This window comes from Schistocerca americana, chromosome 2 (genome assembly GCF_021461395.2).
Source record: "Schistocerca americana isolate TAMUIC-IGC-003095 chromosome 2, iqSchAmer2.1, whole genome shotgun sequence".
Taxonomy (NCBI): Eukaryota; Metazoa; Arthropoda; class Insecta; order Orthoptera; family Acrididae; genus Schistocerca; species Schistocerca americana.
Window position 1 is genome coordinate 550,660,957 of NC_060120.1, and position 22,120 is coordinate 550,683,076.

Sequence of the window (22,120 nt, forward strand, 5' to 3'; positions counted from 1 at the left end):
AGAGCGAACAGGTTTGGCGGAATTGTACTTAGCGAATCGAAAAACATTCTACAGCATCTCGTTGGTATGCAAAAGAGATGCGTTCATCTCCGAAGTCATCCGGAGGTTCGGTAGTCGGTGCACATTCAACGGAAATGCGGGTGGCTTTGTCGACACCACCGGCACTGCAAGAGAAAATGTCACTTTCATATTTTTGGAAAGGCGAAGGTTGTTCCTAAACTGAAAATTGTAGATGTCACTGTCTTGAATTAGTATTGCACGTGCACTATAGTTGCGACATGTTTCCATCTTTGTCACGTAGGAGATGACACGATGGACGCAGGATGATAATCCGTAGCAGGTGATGACGTTTGTCGCGGCGATTTCGAAGTGAAGAGGACCGAGGCGAGAATGCATTAGGTAAAATGATTCAGACCGCGAGTGTGGAATAAACACACTTTACAGCGTGGCAGTCATAGCTCAAAATACCTCCGCATAATATAAAAGTTCAAAGCGAACTGACTCCAAACATCGCGCCGCCGCAGAGCTGAGCCGCTAACCCAGACAGTTTACTATTTCAGCGGACATAATCGCTGCCGATTTGCCACAGGCGCTTACCGGCATGCCAGAGTTTCAACGGCGCAGGTTGCGCGGTCTCTGGGACATGGTTTGTCACACGTGACATTTCGGATGATACATAGCATGTTGCTATGGCTTTGCAGCAACGAGATGTTTATGAGGAACCAAAGGATGTACTGAAAACTTGCTTGTCACTACATCAGATTCTGGAATTCCGGAGACGCTAAAGTCACTATATTGCCACGTCTCCGTTTTTACGAAGAACGATGCACTGCTCATTCGGATTTGCATGCATGTCCGAAAGAAGAGGCACTGTGGCTACTGCATACATGAAATTCATTCACAGCTGTCAATACGATCAAGCAACAGCTGTACGTGGGAAAGACGACAGCGAAAATTTGTACCGTACCGGGGCTCGAACCCGAATTTCCCGCTTCATGTGAGCGATCGCATTCACCACTTTGGCTATCAAAGCACGATTCCCAGGCTCCTGCACCACAACCTGTGCTCTTACACACGTCATGTAATTCCTGCACAGGAAAAGACTTCTTTTTTTTTAAATTTAAGTCGCTGCCCCGTATCGCCGGGTAAATACGATGGTGTTAAGAACGATGCAACGTTTCTTCAGAGATCGACTTTCAATTAGAAATATGTCTTTCCTTGTACGAGAATTACAAAATATGTCTACGAGTACAGGCTGTGACGTAGGAGTGGCGACATACGGAATTGTAGGTGCAGCTGTGAGTCGTGCACTGGCTGCCATAGCGGTTGAGGCAATCGCTAGCGTGAAAGCGTGATATCCAGGTTCGAGTACCGGTCTTTACTAATTATAATATTGTCATTTCCTTATTGACCAGATGGTCGTTCATATTCGCAACCGCGAGTACATTTCATGTAGACCACTAAGTTATCACGCAGAAGTACAAACGTCGACAGTGTCGTTGGGTTACTAATGTAGCATTTTACGAGCACTTCCGTTTCAACTTGTATAAAAAAGGATGACTGCGCAGGTCACTCCGATTTAAATAGCTTTGTTTCAGTGAGTCGACTGATTAACCGCCTGCCACTCACGGTTCTTCTTCGAGACACATATAATGTATATATGAAGATGGTATCTGTTCTTTCGGACAGACCACGTTCTTCTTCTGTGCGGATGCACAAGCAGTGCCCGAACTCTTAGGTGAATTGGCCATAAAACCGTGAGTAATGAGTATAATGGGCAGGGGCACTATGAATATAGTGCGGGACAATAAGTTGCGAATATCGGTTTCACGGGAGGCGTGTGAGAGATAAGTCCCTGAAGTCGCATCATCGTATGTGATCTCGGTGGCTCAGACGGATAGAGCGTCTGCTCTGTAAGCAGGAGATCCCGGGTTCGAGTCCCGGCCGGGGCACACATTTTCAACTGTCCCCGTCGACTTACATCAGCGTCTGTATGCAGCTAAGGGTATTCATTTCATTGTAGACATACAATGGTTTGTAGGTTCACTCGGACAGAGCCCTATTATCGTGGTTGGCTGCAAACCGAAGCACTCTGTACATAATAAAGTTATTTTATGCGAACTATAGACACAATAATTCAACAGCCACATTGTTGAGTGCAGTAATGGGCAAACGCTGTGAGAGTTTGTGGCACCATTGGATACAGCACGTGACATGAATTCTTTCATATTTGAAGCTCTTACAGCCCTCTTTTCTACCGTCTCCTTCAGGACACTCCACATATAAGCTCATTGGACAAAAAATTAGCCATTCCCCTAAAAGAGTACTCTGGTAAGTCTGGAGTGCTGTCGGCGATGTAGAAATGATACCAAGCTGTTAAGTGAGTCTCCCCCACTAAGTCAAATGGTTCAAATGGCTCTGAGCACTATGGGACTCAACTGCTGAGGTCATTAGTCACCTAGAACTTAGAACTAGTTAAACCTAACTAACCTAAAGACATCACAAACATCCATGCCCGAGGCAGGATTCGAACCTGCGACCGTAGCGGTCTTGCGGTTCCAGACTGCAGCGCCTTTAACCGCACGGCCACTTCGGCCGGCCTCTAAGTCATGGCAGTGAGGGTAGTGTTTCAACCCGGACCGTCTAATTTGTATGCATGGAATTGTGTAACACTCGCAGCCATGAAACACGGATCAACCAACAGGGACCCAAGACAAGAATCAGGCCTTGTCAAAGGCAATCGGTTACGAACTCGACATGAATTTCTGCTGTCGGTGATTGCACTGCATGCTGCTGTCAGTGGACCAGTTACTGACCAAACATCGCGAAGGAAATTGCGTGCAATGGACATTTCGATTCGGGTATATTCCAAAAGGCCATTTTTCACAGTGGCACATAAAGCTGTTCGTCTTCAATGCACCAAACAACACAGAAGCCGGAGAGTACCTGATGGAATCGGTGTAGCGTGGTCCGACGACTGACCGTTTAGAATATTATATTATAAAGTGATGCAAAGACGTGCCAGTGACGTGCTTATCCCGCAATGTGTGGTGTGTGGAAGGTATAGTACGGGCTCCAGGTGGTTTTATAATATCTTGGGCGTGTTTTTCTTACCACGATCGATCTCTCTCATTGACGCTACAATGAACAGGCCATGTTTAACGCCGAAGCGAGACAGATCACCGCTTGAAACGCCTTGCTGAGAGGAGCGCTATGGGACTACAAGTGTAAGATTTATATACAGTGCCTATCACAATTAGTAGCGGAAACTAACCACGAGGGAAATGGGGGGGTGGGGGAATCAGTGGGGACAGGGGAGGAGCCAAATGATAGGTCGTTTATGCAAAATAATGTTCTCGATCCGGCCCTGACCATGAAAATGAACCAGGACCTTTATTTCAATACGTAGGTGACTAATTGCTGTCCTTCACTGTACATCTTCCTCATGAGAGTGGTGAGGATACTCGCGTCTTTCAAGATGATAACAGCTATGTTCGAAGGACTGCATACCTACGTTCTTGTTCTGATGAACAGTCAGGCACCATATCACATATGTACTCCTTTCGATATGACCCGATCTTACTCCAATAGAGATGTATTAATTTTCTGTTTGATTTTACTCCAGAAATTCTAGATATTCTGGTAACTTGTGTTCTTCATCTTGCATGCAATTTTCGCAAACGTTAAGACATTTCTCGATGAACCTAATTCTCCGAGTTTAATCTGTTGAGTCCAGAATCTAGACTTCGTTGACCATCCTCAATACTTCTCAGGAAACGGTCTTTGCTCTAACCATGTGGTGCAAAAGACGTATTTTACTAATTTTTCCACCAATGTGTTTTATCCTTGTACCATAACGAGATGCAACCCATATCTACGGTTTTTTTACATTTTGCGATCTAATAAGACGCAGTTGCTTTCGATTTTAACACACGATTGGGGAAATAACAACGTATATCGAAATAATCTACCTGCGTTTCAGAGGACCATACATTTCTCCCCATCTGTAGCTCAGACGTGTGTGTAGCGTCAAACCACGGGTAGCGGGACATCAGCTGCATCGGTCCCACGTCTCACAGTCCTGTGTGGTAACATGAACGCTTATGATGATAAACGGAAAGCAATTTTATATCATCAGATCAGTCTGAAAAAGAAAATGCTTTCAAAATCGCGTGACATAAATCACCTAACGTCCGTGCACTTGTCGTACGAAAGTATAGAGGCAGGAGTTGCTGTGCCCATATCCGATTACTATCTACGGCAACACAACCAAAGTAACAGTGTCGAATCGATCATTATCACGCGAACTGCAGTGGAAATTTTCTGGCATCCTCATTTAGATTATGTTCTTTCTACATCATTCTCTTAGATTCGACATAACTTGTGGTTATTTCCGTCTAATTTCCGTCTATAAGTGTCGTAGTCTCGGCACCACCTTAAACGATAATCTCTTCTAATGGATTATATATGCATTAACTGGAACGAGTATCAATGTAAGCGTACTCTTTCGTGGCCATTGTCACTATCAATAAAATGCTTCGTGGTATGCTCTGTCTATACGTAAAATTCTCCTACGTTTCGCTCACTGCTGCAAGTGGCCTTCTTCAGAGTGTTTTGCTATTTCTTGTTCTACTTTAACCTGAAACTAGCCCACTACTGATTGAAGTTGCAATTAGAAAGAATCTACGTATGATTTCTTCGAAAATTTAAGATATTAGCCACCAATTTATGTCATGGACATGAAGGTGCAGGTGAAAGAGAAAAAATGCCATCCATGCGAGTCAGCAGTATCTCGATGCCAAATGCTATCCCCTTTGTCTGCTTTTGTGAGAAACACTGAACTTTTGGTGTGTGGGGTAACCCATTTAGTGCTAATAAACGAAGGGGAAATTGGACATTCAGAAGACAAATACTGTTTCTGAACGCTTTCTTGTATGGTTCTCATAACTTACATGGAGATAATCCCCATATTTATTTCTGCATGTTCTTCATTGCATACCGGTACTACACAGCACGTAAAATTCCTGTAATCGTTGCTCTCGATAGAGATTCTGTGTGTAGGGATAGAAAAAGGTAATTGACACGGCAACTGAAAGCAGTAGTTTATGTAATGCGTTTCACTGAAGGATGCCTGTAGCTAGTGCAGTTTCGTGATTTCTAATTATCAGCAGTTCTACTGAGAATTTGCCTTCGTCTAGGTCGTTTCAACTATGGATACAGTAAAACTTGATTTATCACACAAAATAAATTGATAATAAAAGTCTTTGTACCTGTAAATCACATAATATAGAACATTTTACAATTTAAAAATCTTTAGAATTTAAATCCGACCTAGCGGCCTTATACCTAATGAGTTTTTCAGACGCACTTATCAGAAGTTCGTCATCTACGTTATTGATGCTGACTTCTTTTCGTCCGTCGGGAGCGATGTAGGATCGGAAACGCGGTTGGAGGAGGACTAACTTCCCTGCATCGACTTAGTTTTGGGTTATCAGTCAATATTTATTTTAAATACGCGTTAGGTATTTACAGAGGCAGTCATCACATAATTCCTTAACTACAGTATTATTACAAATCTATACTTAATTACAGTAATCGTTCCAAATGTCCTTAACATACTACACAACATTACAAATAGTTTTGAGCCACTCTATGGCTGAGTCAGGGAGTCTGTGTATGTATTTTCAGTTAACCCTCACACCCATGCACTTCACATGCAGGTAAATGGGCCAGTGATAGGATTCCATCGCACTCACGTTCACGACTGTCTGACAGGTCAAATTTGTTCCACAGCTGTTTACATCTACCAACACTCTTTCTGACTCGGTTCAAAATTGCCCACAATTTCCTGAGGAGTTTGAACCCATCGATCTTCTTGTGGGCGTCGTCCCACACATGTTTCTTCTTATATTCTCTAACAGCCGATGGTTCTTTCCAAGCTGTCGTCGAGTGAAAGCCTTGCAATCATCCGCCGATTTTCTTCAAAGGTGACCTGGATTTAAGTCTGTTTGTAATCGCCTAATTTCAGGGGGCTCTATGTTTGCTAGGACTTGGAGCCAGGTACGTAGGATAGCCCTAAGTGTTCCAGAGATTATCCGCATTGTTTCCTTCAGTTGGACGTCCACTTTAGCCACGAGTACAGTTTTCATTCAGACTGGCGAATAGTATTCAGCCACTATGTAGACAAGAGCTAATGCTGAAGTCCTCAGTGTGCTCGCTCCACAACCCCAGGTCGTTCCCGTCAGTTTCAACCGAGTAACATCACGGGATGTTAGTTTCTGCTTGTTGCCTTCTAGATGTGAATTATGCGTAGCAGTGCCGCCTAGTTTCACGCCCAAGTTTATAGGATTACTCTCATGCCAGATGCGTTGGTCCTTCACAGAGCTGTAGTTTTATTTTTTTATCTCCACTCTTAAGGTGCATTATGTTGTTTGTCGGTTATGTTAGGGTCTTGTTGTAGATGCCACTTAGAGTAGTAGTTGTTCATTACGTCCAGGTCTGCGTTCAGTATTATTGCTGACGTCGTTAACATTATTACTTTGATATACGATGGCCAGGTCGTCTGTGTACGCAAATTTACATGATTTGGTGTCTCACATGTCACTAGTATATAAACTGAAACGATTGCGTGTTAATGCCTTACGCTGTGGCAGGCCTTATTCAGAACTGTGCTCTTGCTGTTCATGTCATGAAGTGAAACCTTGAATGTCTTCTCAGTTAACATGTTTTTGAGTAACGTGTAAGTGTGTTTGCATTTGACAATTTTAGTTACTTTAAACAGTAACTCCTCAGTTCATATTATATAGTAAGCTGATGTTCGCTCTAAGAGAACCACGCCGTTTTCATTGTTGTTTTGGATATTTTGATACCTTTCTCAATATAGGTTCTAAGGAATAGCGTTTGATCGCAACGATTTCTACCTCCTCGAAAATCAGCTTTGTATGTAGGATAGTTCGCTTCAATGTCTGGAGTCAATCTACCCAGCAATATTCTATGGAACAGTTTGTAGGAGATACGCAGCAGGAATACCCGTCTCAAATTCTCTGGGTTCTCTCCTGTCTTTCCAGGTTTCAGCATCTCGATGACTTTTGCTTGTTTCCAGCCCATACGGATTGCCCCCCTTGTGATGAATCTTGTGCAGAGTTTGGTGAATCATATTCCTCCTAAAATTTCCATTTCCTTCAATTATTCTGGTAGGATTTCATCGGGTGCGGCCGCTTTTCCTTTACTTCAAGGTATGAGTAATCTCTTCTCCTGCTACCTCTTTTACAATGTCCATTTCGTTGTCCTATTAATCAATACATTGTGAAGGTCTCTGGAAATCTCTTCGATTTCGGATGTCTTTATTTTCATTTTGGAAATCTGTTTCAGGACAGTAGCAATATCAGACGGGCTAGCGTCAAGAGGCGGCATGTCAGGCCCTGTGGCACTCCGTAATTTCCGTAGCAGGCCCCTATTGTACCTGCTGAAATGGGTAAAACCTGGACTTTCCATTCTTCCTGCTCCTCCTTTCCTCATTCACAGTAGCGACCAGTTGTTCCCCGGTCTCGTCGTTCCTGCTCTTCTTAAATTGTTCCGTTAGTGCTTAACACTCTTCTGCCCAGCACAGGGTGCATTCCCTCCCAACCTCGCGGGGAATAGCATTCAGGGACGCTTAGTGCACTAGCTATGTGAATATGTTGCAGTTCTCAGGTTTCAGTGGTATCCGATCTATTGTCATCTCGGTGGAGAACTGACGTTTATTCCAGTCAGCTTTCCCCGTGTTCCAGGGTGGGACTGAGGAGATTTTCATAACTGGGATTGATAGCCCGATCTCGACAATTACCGGAACGCCTACAAGAGTGTGCCTGTTGCTCCGCGTGTTACACAGGTCAGGTCTGATGTCGACGTTGTGACACACGCCTTTGGTTTGAATATCGCTGTACCCTTGCAGACGAACAGGAGGTCTAAGTCCTAGTTGTCTGCCCAGTTATTTAATCCCATCCCTTCAGTTGTTGACGTCAGATGGCCACATTTGGTGTGTTAAGCATTAAATTCACTGGCATACACTGCTGGAATGGTTATCCCATAAACTGTTTCTGTGGTGGAGCTTTATAGACATTACGGTGCATCAGCTCTCCCAGTATTGTACCTATCACTGTTATCAGTCCTCTTACTGGCTTGACGCAGCACGCCACGACTTCCTCTCCTACGCCAACATCTTCATTTGAGATTATATGTCGGATATCCGTTCTTTACGGCTCTCTTTAGTACCATGGAAGTCAATCCCTGACTTCTTAATATGCGTCCAATCATCCTGCCTCATCATGTTTTCCAGATATTTCTCTCTTCGCCGATTTCTTATTTAGTCTAGATAATTTTCAGTGTCCCTTTATAGAAGCGGTAGTCAAATTTTCTTTTTCAGCAGCCAATATTGACATTGTGGGGTGGTTCCTAGGGCTACAAATGTTCCGATATTATTGCTTGTTGGGAACCTACGTAAATGAAATCGTTATGAGCTCCAATAGACGAGCTATAGTCATATAGCGATAAGTTGGCCGCCTGCCTCCAAATACTAATCGTTAAAAGTCAGTGCCACTCGGAACACTTCGTGCCGATTGTTCTGTTTCAGATTGCTGCCAGCCTAAACAACACCGAAGTTGAGACACTATAACTGGCTGAAGAAGTGTTGTCGTGTCGTGAGTGTATGGTTAACTAATTAAGCACAGTAATTGTACTTATGTTTAAACAAATTATGCAATATGATACAAAATCATGTACAGTCTTTGTGGAATATCGCAGAAGGAACATCCGCTTCTCGCAGCCCTGTTTGTCTCTTATGCTCACTGCGTCTTATTACAACGGCCTTAATTTGATTTCATGTTCTTGCTGCAAATCTGTAATGAATTCGATGATGGCCTTCTTTATAACGCTAATTCACAAATTCACCTTACCTCTGTTTTAAATTTATACCATAGCAGGTGATCGATGTCAGTCGTGCACCCCCATGAGTTGTCAGTAATGCAAGACATACAATAAAATAATCCTTCCCCTCACATCCTATAACCAGACGGTGGCCGCGCCACTTATCCTTCTGCCCCTGAGAGAAGGGGCCAACTCTACATAGCTCACCGCCGGATTCTTCAAACTCATTCAAACACATCTTATCAGACAATGAAGGAAAAATATCGCATCACCAAGAAAGAGTTGTGCGACATGAGCGACAGTTGACAGGCGTTTTTCTACATCCAAAAGATGATATCTATTCAGATTTCGCACCGGCCGCGTGAGTGGCGCTACTAGCGCCACTATGAGGATGGAAATCACGTTTTCTTTAAATAACAGGGTGTACACGCTCCAGGACAGCCGGAAAATCCGGGAAAAACCCGGGAATTTTTTCATCCGGGAGAAAACCGGGAAAAATCTGGGAATATTTAAGAATTACGGTTTTTTTTTTGCAGTTAAATTTTTATACTTTTTACTGGTAAGAACTGATACTCTAACACAGAATATTGCTTTAGTCCGTTACTGCAATATAATACTGCAGCAATAACACAAGTGTCTGCCAATAGCAAAATGTGTCAAAGGCTTTAGGACGAAGACTACCCAATACTTCATAACAAAGTCGGGCGCTAATGACCATAGCAGTTTTGCGCCCTAAAACTAAAACCAAAACCAACTTCATAACGACAATGTGCTTCCGATGGACGTTACGCCACAACGGTTAACATTAGGCTTGTTTAGCAGTTGCCAGCGGGCTTGTGCGCATGCGCTGTTGAATTGCGTATGAGCAGTACATTCTTCCACTTCTGGCTACTTTAAGAGCGGCTGTTAGCTGCATCCAACGTAACTAGACACGAGCTGAACCAGCAGTAGCAACAAGTAGCCAGATGCTACCCGGAAACATTTTTGTGGCGCACCCAAGCACCCAGATTTGCGCATGCGGAGAGCAGTCTGAGTTGTACAAGGATGAGAGGTAGTCTCCACGTGAACCGTGTTTACGTTTAGTGATTTTGTTGTTTCCCCTTGTTTTACAGCTCTCAAGAACAAAATGAATTTATGTGGCCAGGAGCAATAAAGACAATAAAAATATGCACATAATTATGGAATGCTAAAATATGTTAATAGATTGTTTCCTAAGTTTATTTTATTTCCAGGTTTTTGACAGTCCGGTATTTATTGCCTTGCAGAACAGTGAAGTTATTTTTGTAGATTTGCTTAAAAAAATTGGCTTTCATTAATCTTTTCTGCAGAAGCAGTCAATTTATTTGAAACACCATTGGGTAGTGTCAACTGTTTGTGGAATTTCAAGTTTACATTGTTATCTTTTGGGACGTGTTGCATTATGTCATAATAAAAAACTAAACACAAGATATACAGTACTGGTACTCCAAAAAAATTTGAATCCAAAAACCACAGTGAAAAGTTTAATATCAGCTTGGGGCCTACTTCTTTTTGAATCTGGACATACGAATATACCCTTTCGAGTCGACTTATTCATTTTATTATGGTTTACGAAATTCCGATGATCTTGGAGTATCCTGTGATCTCCTGTTTCGTTTATGACGTATCTCTTAATGCCATACACGTACGAACATACGGGCTACCTACGTCATCGTAGCTGTGCATGCACAGCAACGCCGATTTCTGGCGCTCTCTGACAACTGCTGAAACGAATTCTGGCAGGTCGCGGGAAAATATTGCAATTCGTCGTTTGAAAAGCGTTACTTTCAAAGTACATTTTATTATACGCAATATGCGTTACGTTACGTGAGCGAACGTGCTTTGAATTTCTTAAGTCACAGAGCGTTTGATTTTAATTTAAAACTTAATACTTTGAGGGCCAGCCACTTAGAAGAATTTCGAACCCAGAAGACCAGATATTTACGTCATTACTTTAAATTTTACTGACACATTTGTGTGATGTATCGAAGTGTAACACACGTAAAAAAGACAAATGTTATATATGAAAGCTTATCTTTTCTTGTAGCTGCGCTACGTACATTAATTTACACCATTAACTTTCCCTATTTGTGTGTTCGCGCTAGTTAACAGTGGTGTTGCTATTGGCTGACTACGTCACGTGTCCAGTGCTCATAATCACTACTTTTACATGCGACACATCTCCTAAAAGACGAAAACCGAATTTTGGATACCGTTTTTTGCTGTCGTGTTTACACGTTAAGGTCTGTAGTGGATTTGCTAGCGCAGTTATCTAAGACGCCTGAAAAACAGCTGTTACAGTTTCTGATTTTGTCAGCATAATCGCTATTTCTCTTCAATTAGACTGCTCGTAAATAGTTAGTATAACATTTCTACTTATCGTTCACTGTACAAAAAGCCACTTCGTCCATATTACCGTAAGATTTTTAAAAATAAGACGAAACCTGACAGCCCAAGCACATTTCAAAACTGGTTGCGTTTACATGGGAAAGAAACTCGATTGCGGGATTGGAAAACCGGCAACCAGAAGCGGATATCCAGAATCGATTTTGTAACGTTTACGTGATCACCGAGGAGCGGTATGGGAGCCCAGTTTACGAAATCCGGTTTTGAGAGCCACCTGTAAACGCGATGAATATCTGCTATTATCGGCTGGCGAGATCACGTGACATGAGCAATGATTGGCTTACAAAAGCGCCTCGCGATCTCGATTTCAGTGTTTCGGAAACTAACGTTCTGTGTTTGGTGGAATTCGAGTATATACTTCCGTAAGACGAGAATATGAAGCGTACATGTTGCTGCGCATCAAAGATCTTTCAAAAACGCAATTTTTTTTGGTTTCGTTTCTTAAAGTGGCGGGAGTTTCTACGCCCGTGTGTAAAACCTTAACCATTCAAAAGATTGATAAGTTTTACGATCCCGAGGGAAAATATATTGTCACTTAAAATGGAAAAAGCGTATTTTCACCCGGGAAAAAGTGTGTTTTTTAACCGGGAAATCCGTGAAATACCCGGGAATTTTTTTCCTTGTGCGCGTATACACCCTGAATAAACGCCGTAAATGTTGTAAAGAGCGTAAAGTCGCTTTGAGACTGGAGTCAACAATGTCTTTAAGACAACAAAGACGCTATTATCAGTACCTCACTGAGTTTGAACGAGGTCGTGTAATAGGGTTGCAAGAAGCTGGATGTTCCTTCTGCGATATTGCAGAGAGACTTGGCAGGAATGTAGCGGTACTGTATATGATTGCTGGCAGCGGTGATAATGTACAATCGAAAGGCGACTGGGCTCCTGACGGACACGTGGCATTCTCGAGAAGGAAGACATTCGTCTTCGATGTACGGCTCTGAAGTAACGTAATGAATCAGCAGTAGCAATCTGAGCAGCAGTTGCCACCACAGTGACACACCGATTTGTTATAAATGAGCCACTTCAAGGACAGCTCGGAATGAGACGTCCTGTAGCGTGCACTGCACTGACCCCAGGCCAACGCCATTTGCGACTTCAGTAGTGTCAAGCAAGAGCTGACAAGAGGACAAGTTGCGTGTCTGTTGTGTTTTCTGATGAAAGCTGGTTCTGCCTCGGTGCCAGTGATGGCCGTGTGTTGGATATAAGGGGGCCGGTTGAGGGCGTGCAGCCAACCTGTCCGCGTGCTAGACACACAGGGCGCACACCTGGAATTGTGGTCTGGGGTGTGATTCCGTATGGCAGCAGGAGCATTTTCGTGGTATCTCGTACATCCTGAATGCAAAATTGTTTGTCATTCTCTTGATTCGACTTTTCGTGTTGCCATTCATGAACAACATTTCAGGGGGTGTTTTCCAATAAGATAACGCTCGCCCACACACCGCTGTTGTAACCCAGCATGCTCTACAGAGAGTCAACACGTTGCCTTGGCCTGCTGGATTACCAGATCTGTCTTCAATCGATTTCATATTGGACATCACCGTACGATAATTCCAGTGTCATCCACAAACAGAATTAACCGCCCCTGTATTAATCGAACAGGTGCATCAGGGCATGGAAGTCGATGCCTCAAACTCACATCTGGCATCTATACAACGCAATACCAGAATTTCACATTTTCAATGGCTTACCTCACTCTTACAATAACCTGTGATCTTGCAATGCTAATCACTTAAATGTGTTACCTAGACAAAAGTATTCCTGAAATTGCATTACTTCTCATTGTGTTTTGGTGCTGCGATATCCTCAAGAAGCTCCTAATGTTAATTCAAGATTTTAGATTCGGCTGGCAGTTGCTTAATGCATATTATTATAAAATACGACTGAGATCCGCGGACCGCATGAGTGCTTGATTTAGGGGTCGTAGTTTGACAACCACTACTCTACAGCGCACATCTCAAATGCTTCGATTCTCTTCTTTTCAGGTTCCTCTACTTTACGTGATTCACTTCCACAAAACGCTGAAATTTCTTCCTCAAATTAAGGCCAACATTTGATGCTAGTAGAATAATTTCGTCCAGGAATATCTTTGCCTGTGATAGTCTGCTTGGTGCGTCACACTTTGCTTCCAAGGTAGCAGAATTCCTTTCTCTACTTCATGATTCCATATTTTGATGGTAACTATATTCCTAGTCCCAGTTCTGCTACTCCTCGTTACTTTCGTCTTTTATCTGTTTATTCTCTTCGATATTTGTTGCTAGTTCCATTCAGTAAGCCTTGTAAGTCTTCCTTGATATCACCGTCCGAGTTAGGTTCAAAAAATGGTTCAAATGGCTCTGAGCACTATGGGACTTAACATCTGAGGTCATCAGTCCCCTAGACCCAGAACTACTTAAACCTAACCAACCTAAGGACATCACACACATCAATGCCCGAGGCTGGATTCGAACCTGCGACCGTACCAGCAACGCGGTTCCGGACTGAAGTGCCTAGAACAACTCGGCCATAGTGGCGGGCTCTCCGAGTTGGGTAGCGTAGTACTTAGCATACTAGACTCGGATTCGGAAATCACTCCAGGCAAACCCCTGTATGGTTCCTTTGGAACCTTCCCCACCCTTTTAATCATTCCGAGCTTGTGCCCCGTCTGATAATCTCAATGGTGACGGGATGTAGTACTTACATTGATTAGAAGTAGGTTTATATTATGTAACTGTGTACCTGCAGTTTTGAAGAGTGTTTTCTGTGTCCTTTTTAACTCCTTGATCTGTGGCAAGAAAATTAGAGTTTTGTAATTTATATATGAAAAAACAAAAGAATATATTCAAAAGGTAAATTATTATAACATGAATATATTTATAAAAATAGAATGTTTGTTAAAAGCTGGCTCATGCTTAGGGCACTTGTATTTGTAACATGCAAACACCTTAGGGAAGTCCCTCCGCAGCGGAAGTGGCATGGCGCGATGTAAAATATGGGTTTGACGGTCGAACTGAGGAGCTCCTTCGCGTCAATGACACGCAGTATGTGACTAGCCTTAGCACAGTACACTTCGACGGTGCTAATAGAGGCAATTGGAAGCTACTTTGGAAGGGATTGGCCTCGGATGTGGATCTGGATATTATTTGGTATTCACGGCATAATCGAATGGCACTGATATGTTGAAAATCCGACGCCAAGAAGAGATTTTATAGAGCATTCGTACATCAAGAGCCGTGAGTACAGTTAGCCGCCATGTAGCCTGCCCCCAATCTTCGCCACTGCTTCAGAAACTTCATACATTCAGTTAAGTAATGTATATTGGCATGCCCAAGTTAATTTGTGTGTTGTTTTAATAATAATCACTTAAAACATAAATTCGTGTCCGGAACGATATTTTCAATTCTGATCGCGAACATACGCAGGGTCCTCACCGAAGTGCTACTAAAACTGAGTATCCTGATTTAAATGAAAAATTCTTGCATTCATGTGTTTAAGACTAATTTTTTTTTTGTCTAAGGCAAGAGCAGTAGTAGAAGTTAAAGCTAAAACCGCAAAAGGGAAGTAGGACAGGCTTTTGCTAAAGTGTCCTTAGTTTATTATAAAATATAGTTTTGTAGGATTACAGTGCAAGAGTGTGTAAATATTATTGCAAAGAATACCTGCTTCACAGTAATTGAAGTTCAAGTACATATAAATATTTAATGAACAGATTTACTATAGTATTGTTACAAGAAAAATTATGCATAGTTTTAAAGAAGGTGTATTTTTAGTACCCATCATGAAAGGTTCCTTTCTTTGAAGTTAATTAGACCCAGTGTTTATTTCATTGTCTTGCAAAGTAATTTTTGAATTACTCCAAGCGAAGTGAATGATTGGCTTTTAGAGTTAGTCTTTACTACTGTAATAATCAAAGGGCTTTGACTAGTGAAACTATACAAGTTTATGGGTCCCCACCATATTCTTCACTTATTAAGAAAAAATCGAACTATTACTGTTACTAAGGACCACCGCCATATGTAGAGGAGCTTAATCAGCGCATTTATGATGTTATTCATCTTTATTTGTGATTTTCATATCAGCTAAGACAGAAGCCCCTCATATCCAAATTTAGTTCTGCACTTCATGCAGTGACATTTCAGTATTTGATTAAGTAATGCTCTTGAGTGTGAGTGTCGTTACTATGAACCTGGTGCAAATTTGCTGCCCGTAATTTACTGGTGTGTGTGTTACTGGTAACCGCTGCTACACACAATTCAGAGTGCACTGTATCAGATTGTATCCTTTCTGATATTCAAACGGTAATCTCAACAAAAGTAACTTCATTTACCAATATTCAATTTTCTCATATATGTTTTTCCAAATTAATGTGCCTAATTGGGCTGGGTACCGCTCATTATTTTCATTCATTTGTGATTTTACAACTTTCATTGAATCCCAGGATCAAATCTCGTACGGTTTTTTTTCTCTTATTTCACCAAAATCGAAATTATAGTCCGATACCCTTGTCCATTAGACACACACGTGATCAAACTTCGAAATCCTCTCAGAGGGTAAAATTAGCGTGTTTCACGGCACGTTAGTGTCATAGGGACGTTAAACGCTAATCTTCCTTCCTTTGGTTTCAATGAGTATGGAAACATCATCAGCGGGTCGTATCACTGGTACCATTCCTCACTGAATTTTGTTCCCAGACCTGATATTATTTTTTATTTCCGTAATAGTTTCTTCAATGTACAGATTGAACAACAGGGGGGAAAGACGGCATACATGCCATATTTTTTAATCTGAACAGTTCAGTCCGTTCGTATAGTTACTTGTGGCTTGCGTATCTATATGACTACTCATCTTGGAAAAGGGTTCAACTATTTTCCTACCGTCCTACTCTCGAACAGCACACGGGAAAAAAATACATTTAAATATTTCCTTTCTATCTCTGATTTCTCTTATTTTCTTACGATGATCATTTCTCCCTGTGTAGGTGGACTTCAACAAAATAATTTTCACATTTGGAGGAGAAAGCTGGTGACTGAAACTCCGTATAAAGATCTCGTCGCAAAGAAACATGACAGTCACGGCAACTCGAGTATGATATTCGTGTCACTCTCTCTCCTCTTTCGCAATAATACAAAAGGAGCTGCCTTTCCTTGAACTCTTTTCATGTTCGCCGTCAATCTTGTCTGGAAAGGATCCCATACCGCGCAGCATTATTCCACAAGGGAATGCATAAGTATAGTGTAGGCAGTCTCTTTAGCAGATATGTTTGCGACGCTTACTTAACGGTTTTCGGCAGTGTAGATGCTCTTCTATACAGCATTCCATATGACTAAATCAGCTGCGATTTTAACTGACGTTGCTCGCACCCTAGGTACTGTGCATGGCTCTGTTCACAAGGAATAGGTCGATGTAGTCAATAGTGTCGACCAGCGCATCTCTGCTTTCATGCCACGCAGCTAACTCGCTGCAAATAATAATCTGTTGCTGTGATTCTGCAGTCAAATAGAATATGCATTGGCTAGAATTGCGGATTAATAAATTACACAGAACTTTAAAGTAAAAAAGCAAATGTACAATTTAGTACAAAAGGTCCTATTTTAACGTCTGCAATTGATGTAGAGGGCAGAGAATTATGAACGGAGTGGCCGTGGGGAGCCCTCTCTCTCCGACCTATTCATGGAGAGTTTCGAAGAAGTATCCCTGGAAAACGCAGAACTGAAGTCTGTTTGTTTGTTTCGATGTGTGGAAGACACATTTTTAATGTGGCCATATGGAAAGGATCAACTACAAATAGTTGTATGTAATCTAAATTCCGTCCATAGTAAAATATACTTCACTATGGAAATCGATAAAGGTGGAGAGCTACACTTTCTTGATCCTAGTGCAGCGCATGACAGATGGCTCGCTAGGTCACATTGTGTACCGCAAGGCCACACACACTGACCTGTACCTACATGCTTCCAGCTCTCACCATCCGATTCAGCCAAACGGAGTGCTCAACACCTTGGTACACAGAGGACATACGATATCCGACGAACAGAACCTATCGATGGAACTCAAGCACCTTGAGACAGTGTTCCACAAGAATGGATACGGCAAACGCCAAATCCAGAGGGCCTTCCGACAACACAAGCGCAGTAGGGACAAAGATGAAGAACAAAAAGAAGAAGAGAAAAAAGCCTGGCGTTTTTTACCTTTTGCGGGCACCGTGTTGTCCAAAATAGGAATACTACTGAGGCAACACGAGATCGACACAGTCTTCCGACGACCCGCTAAGACGCGCCCCTAGGAATGGTGAAAGGCGATGTCGGCCTCAAGAAAGCGGGCGTATACAAAATGCCGTGTGGCTGTGGCAAACCCTATATCGACCAAACAGTTCGAACGGTGGAAGATCGATGAAAAGAACACCAACGCTACACCCGTCTAGGCTAGCCAAGCCAATCTGCCCTGGCAGAATACTGCATAAACACTGGATACACAGAAAATTATGACGAGAAAAAAGTACTGGCCTCTAAAAATAGCTATTGAGACTGCATCTTCAAAGAGGCCATAGAAATTCATGTGAAAGACAACCACGTCAACGGGGAAACTGGTTACCAACTCAGTTAGGCCAGGGAATCAATACTAAGCTCTATCAAGGAGCAACGGTGCAAGCGGACACGATATCATTCCGCCACGGCCGCCGAAGAGATATTGCGGCCTCCCCCACCTCCTACCGCAGTCCCCGTTTCCCCAACAACCGGGCACGCCGTCGGCGCACAAATCGCACCTGGACTGGCGAGGGATAAATACTAGCGGCACTTGATGATGGCACAACGGCTATTCGCCGAAATATCGTGGGCATTCGACGATCGTATACGGCTGGACACCTGAGAACCCTTCAAACAGCTTATACGCTGGGAAAGCCTCAGATCACATGTTGAATAATGTTTATTCAAGAGAGAACATCTTAAATAAACAGAAACTGGTCCTACGGTATACAGTTAAATAGGCAGGAAATTCTCTTATCAAATGCAATAAACTTACGTCGAGAGCATTACGAGAACGGTAGCAAAATCACCAAACTAAATAGTCATTATACACAAAAATTAAGTCCATTTCATGATCACAATACACGAAATATTCACTAGATCAAAAGAGTTCATAAATTAATACATGTGATACCATGAATTACAAGCGGTAAAAGAGTCTTACGGTGGAGCACATTCAGATCTCTCGAAATATAATCCCTTCGTCCCCTCAGAAGTTTAAGTATGATAGCGGCTGTTCACTGCCGAGAGTCAGATCCTACATAATCGAGTATCCCTCATTACCAAAGCACGTCTGTTTCCTTCAAGCATAAACGAAAAAGTGTCTTCAAGATCAAGTCGAAACGTGCCTAGAAACGCTCCCTTGAGCTCCTCACTCAAAAAGTCTCTGTCGTCACTTGACTTCCATCGCGTTCTGCTACTGCCTGCTTTTCCATAGGTTGAAGGCAGTTTCCACCAAAATACATAGACCTTAACGTCTACAGACATGATTTGATTCAAGTTGACCATTTCTTGGACTAAACTAATATATACAACAATATTTAAATAAAGGAGTGTCATAAACATTCTGTCACATCCAGATTATTTAAAACAATTACTATAAGTAATAGATTGTTCATAAATAAATAAGCTAGTATTCCAGCACAAGTGTGCTCACATTAAATGACAACAAATTTTATTTAACTATTGTTTAAACTATTATTTATATCTGCTTGACAGAAGCACTTTTGGCATTATTTTTAATAGCGCTGCTGCTAATGCAAGCGATTGACCACTTCCTAAATTGTGTTATTAGATGTAATTAACATTTAAATAAAGTTACTGAGAAAACAGTGAAATATGCTTCATTCATTCGCTTTGTTACTGTGGTGAATGCGATGTTATGGCAAACGTTTGAGTAATAAAAAGATACAAAAGACATTATAAGTCAATAAATGAATTAGATACAGACATGTAGCTTTCAGGAATGCTAGCTACAGTGGAATGCTATCACCTGAGATATCGTCTGTTGAAATCGCATGAAACGTATACAAGTTGTTAACTTAGACGTTCATTGCGAAAGAGTTTAATAACTGTGAAATACATTGTAAATATTGTTGTGTTATTGAATACCCATCATTTTTCTGAGATCGCAGACGTATTCAGTACGCTTTAATACTTGACTGTGAATTATTAACTTAGCCATCTTTGAGATGGTTTCAGTGACCGCCATTGCTGGTCATTTCGCATTCTGCTAAGCAAGCGACCACTGGCTAGCTCCCCTCTTTTGGGATCCAACCACATCCAGCCACGCTGCACGTATTCGTACCTGTCTGGCCTGAAGCGGCACTGCGGCCCGCACTACTGCGGCGCCTTTGCCGAGCTGTCCACAACATGCCCAGGTCCTACCTATCAAGACCATCAAGCGTTCAGCCGTACGACAAACTCGTGTTACCCAATACCAGCACTCTAGCGCCACTCTTATGCGACTGGCACGAAATCTGAATAGACGTCATGTGACAGCTGTAAAATAAATGCCTACCAAATTTCGTTTGTGTCACACAACTCCCTCTTGGTGTTGCGATTTTTTGCATTAGTTTATTACCAGATCGTTTCCTCATAATGATCAACACAGTATATGTTCCAAAATCCACTTCAGATCGACGTCATTGATATGGCTCTGTAATTCATCGGATTACTTTTATTTCTTGTCTTGTGTATTGGTGTGACTTGTCAAATTTTCCAGTCTTTAGGTACAGATCTATCGTCGAGGAGAGGTTGGGCTTGATTGCTATGCATGGAGCTTTAGGTCAGCCTATCTTAAAAGCGATTTCAGTTCCTTCAATTACAGTGATGGTATCTGTTTCTCAGTTACTCATGTTGGCAGCTGATGTTGATTGAAATTTTGGCTTCTTTTATTCATCTTGTTTCACGAAGTAGTTTCGGAAAATCTTGTTCAAAACTTCCGCTTTAGTGGTACTAACATCTAGAACATTACCATTGCTGTCCCTCGGTGAAGGTATTGATTTTTACTTACTGCTTACTTACTTATACTGGCCACACAAACCGCAGCCGGTCCTTGGCCTCACTCAGTCCGGCCTTCCACACTTCCCTGTCATCTGCATCTTCATCTCCCAGACCCGTATCTGCATGTCTCCCATGATATTATCCTTCCATCTCATTCTCTGCCGTCCCAGGGATCTCTTTCCTTCAGCTTATCCATCCATTACAGCTTTTATAACCGTGTTCTCCCCTCTCCTCCTCATATGTCCGTACCATCTCAGTCTCTTAATTTTCACACTCGCTACGACGTCTGGCAGCGTGTATAATGGTCTGAGTTCTCTGTTTTTCCTTATTCTCCACTGTTCATTTTCCTTCACTGGTCCATATATTTTTCTCAGAACTTTATTTTCAAAAGTGATGAGTTTTTTTCTGTTTTCTTTGTCAGGGTCCATGTCTCACTTGCATACCACACTACTGGCTTGATGATGGTCTGATATATTCTTATTTATACCTCCCTAGGTAGTAACTTCGATCTTATGATGATCTTCTCCCAGCTTGAATTCTTGTTACCAACTCTTGTTTTATAAGGTTTTGTTGCTTGATGTTGACACCGAGGTACGTGAATATGTCTGTCTTCTATGTTGTTAGATTTCCGATTTTTAGATGGTTTGGTACTAAATGAGCTTTTCTTCCTACTACAATGAACTTAGTTTTACTTTCACTTATAGTTAGACCTACTTTCTTAGCTTCTTCCATTACCACAGTCCCCATTTTCTCCAGTTCTTCCATGTTCTTTCCTATCAGCACAATATCACCCCCAAAAGCCTGGACATTTATCTTTGTTCCTATGGTGACTCATGCACTTTCGCATGTTATCCTCCTCAGGTTGTTGTTGAGGGCCAAACTGAACAGGACTGATGATATAATATCTTCCTGTCTCTCTCCTGTTTTTACTTCAAATGCTTCTGAGCACTCCCCCTGTACTTTCACTCTACACTGATTCCATCACTCACATTTTCAGGTATCCCATACTCTGTCATTATCCTCCACATTTTCTCTCTTTCTACTCTGTCATATACTTTGTTGAAATCTAGAACAGTTCTTATCTAATATCTGTCTTACTGCAAATATTTACCTTTTATGAACCCTGCTTGTGCTGTGTCTAATATTTCCTCTATGTATGGGTTGAGCCCGTTCAGTATAATTATTGATATTACTTTATAGCATGTGCTTAGGAGAGATAATCCTCTGTAGTTCTGTGTCAGCATTTTGTCTCCTTTCTTGTATACGAGACATACAGCAGCAGATTTCCATTCCTCCAGCATTATTTCTTTTCTCCACACCTATTTTATCAGTTCGACTAACCATTCATGTATCTTTTCTCCCCCTTCTTTGATGAGCTCTGCTGATATCATGTCTATTCCAGGGGCCTTTCCATTTTTTGGTCTTTTTATTGCCTCCTTCACCTCCATCAGAGTTGGTTCTTCGACTAATGCTTGTTTTCTGCGTTGTTGTCATTGTTCTAGGTATCTACCTGTTTGTTCAGCAGTTCTTTGAAGTATTTCCTCCAGTTCTCTAAATTTCCTTCATTCGCAGAGATAGATTCTCCATTCTCATCCTTCATTATCGCAAACTTAGCTCTGCACTCTTTTCTATAGCTATTCATTTCCCTGTAAAATTGTTTGCTATTATTGTGGTAATAGTCCTCATCAGCCTTCTCTATCTGTTTATTTATGAATGCTCTTTCCTCTCGCCTTATCATACTCTTTATTCCTCTGTGGCTTCCCTGTATGTTGCTTGGTTTTCATG

At 41.9% G+C, this 22,120-nt stretch overlaps 1 non-coding gene across 1 annotated transcript; it reads left to right on the forward strand.

Annotated features, from left to right (window-relative positions):
* Positions 1-1,878: 1,878 nt before the first annotated feature.
* On the forward strand, positions 1,879-1,952 carry Trnat-ugu. The gene has a single exon. It is a non-coding gene; the product is annotated as a tRNA-Thr (tRNA).
* Positions 1,953-22,120: the final 20,168 nt, after the last annotated feature.